At 37.3% G+C, this 2,174-nt stretch overlaps 1 protein-coding gene across 1 annotated transcript in view; it reads right to left on the bottom strand.

The window, feature by feature from the left end:
• Positions 1-2,174, bottom strand: part of LOC101306826 (probable ATP-dependent RNA helicase DHX36-like) — a 14,881-nt gene that overhangs the window by 9,504 nt on the left and 3,203 nt on the right. The window lies entirely within an intron of this gene.

The raw sequence follows: 2,174 nt of genomic DNA, 5'->3' as shown, positions 1-2,174 counted from the left end.
CGCCGGCGCCGGAGGGTGGAGAACTGATGGACGTCCGCACTTTAAGGCCGGTGCGGACGTCCGCTCCTGATCCGGCCTGTAAATTTCCCTGTAAAAAACTCCATTAAACCACTAAGAACCAACGGGAGTACTACCAAGGAAAAATACAAATAGTTGAATCCCCTTTTTTTAGCAAGAGACAGCAATGTCACTTACAGACAAACTTAACGAAATATATGAAACAAGGGAATATTATAAAAGAAGTCAATTTAACGCAGCATTCATCTTATGTGTGACAAGCATCATGTTCATTTTCGAGTCTGTCAGTTCACTGTGCTTACTATTGTACCTGGATTCTCCCATCAGACAAAAGGGACTATATTGTGGGTTTCCAGGAATTGATATCTCAACGCAGCAGACCTAGAGTGACAGAAATCTAGGATATGCATAATTTTGAATAACTATCCTAAGTTCTTCCCGCAAATCCAATTTGTCATTCAATACATCAACAATACGCTTATCATTTGAGACATTAATATTAGACATCAAATAGAAACTTAAAACAGTACATAAAGAAACAGCACTTACAGCAAGTGGTTCAGGTGGTTGCAGGGCAGCTGACAAGAATTCTCCTATACTATCAACCTGCAAACTTTTGATTTGCAAGCAGAGAGAATTCAAAGGAGTCCTTAGAAGTTCAGGAAGTTGGTATTCCGCAAAAGCATGATATACACATTTGGGATAAAGGTGGTAACACTCACCTGGCTGCACCCGGCCAGCCCTTCCCCTTCTCTGCAACCAAGTACAATATAGCACATAAGTAATTCCTTTTCATATTCGAACATAAATGAAATTATACAAAGAACCTCGATAATTTAATGTTCAATAAATTAAAAACCTTGATCAAATAATACTTTTTTTTGGTCCCGACATAACGAATTAATGCAAAATTAACTTCGATAATTTAGTAACCTCGATTAAATAATACTTTTTACTGGTCCCAAGGCTATAAATTTATAGAGGTTTAACTGTAAATAAAGGTGAAATAGAAGAAGCATAGGGGATGTCAATAACATTCTTAAAGCAGTACAAGGGGTATAAATGCTGGTTCATCAAAATAGCTCAATGCCTATCAAAATACATGGGCATGAATGATAGTGTGGACAAGCAAATACTACCAACTACACGTAAGCAATAACGTCAATTCACACACAAGGTACACAACAAAGATCACAAATTACATACACGGTACATAACAAAGATCACATCAGTTTGAAGTTATGTGATTATGCGAAGACTTCCGGCGAACACCAAATTGAAATAAAAAATGAGGAAGAGACAAAATAATCAGCAAATCATGGCGCAAGAGAATTTAGTGCTATAAATATACAGGAGAAACTATTGGTAAAGTGACTAAGGTACAAAGACATACTTGCCGAGCAGATGCTTGGGATATCCAAGAAGGTAGTAAACAAGGTGTATTATTCAAAGCATCATATGTGGTCTCTTTTGCTTTTCCACAATCCACCACAAAAACCACGTCATTGATTGTAATGCTTGCTTCTGCCATATTAGTAGCAAGAACTATTTTACGTACATTAGGAGGTGGTCTCCCAAAAATGAGGTTCTGCAAGAAAAAGAAAGTTAATGAGCAGTAAATTACTTCTTTTCTTAATTTTGTTTATAAAAGAAACAGCTTTTTATTGAGACAAAAAGCAAATAACAAGGAGGTGGACAAGGAGTCCGCTTAAAAAGAAAAGGGGGCAGCTAGGACATTTTTTCTTAATACACGGATAAACTACAAAAGGGCGTGTCCAACCCTTATTCCATGTCATATTTGTGACCTCAACAAGGGAAGTCAAAAGCTATAATAAATAGCAGTACCGAAGATTCTGCCCTGGAAGCCAGGGCCAGCACATTCTGCATTTGCAGCTTATAGCGCAGATGCATTCATTGGTATCATACAATTCAATTCTAAAAGAATAAATTGGAGATTACTTTCCGGCCAATCTTCGAATGCCCAGTTAAAGAGCACCTTAGTGAATAAGATCTCAGTAGATAACAAGTCAAATAAATAGCACAACCAAATGGTGGAACAAATTTGTTTCTTATTGACAGATGGAACATAAATGGCTCCAGAAGGCATAACAGGCAGGGGGTGTGCTTTCAATTGTGCACAGTATATATATATATAT

Source organism: Fragaria vesca, linkage group LG5, assembly GCF_000184155.1.
Source record: "Fragaria vesca subsp. vesca linkage group LG5, FraVesHawaii_1.0, whole genome shotgun sequence".
NCBI lineage: Eukaryota > Viridiplantae > Streptophyta > Magnoliopsida > Rosales > Rosaceae > Fragaria > Fragaria vesca.
Note: the sequence above shows the minus strand (reverse complement) of the source record. Positions and strands in the feature narration are given on the sequence as shown.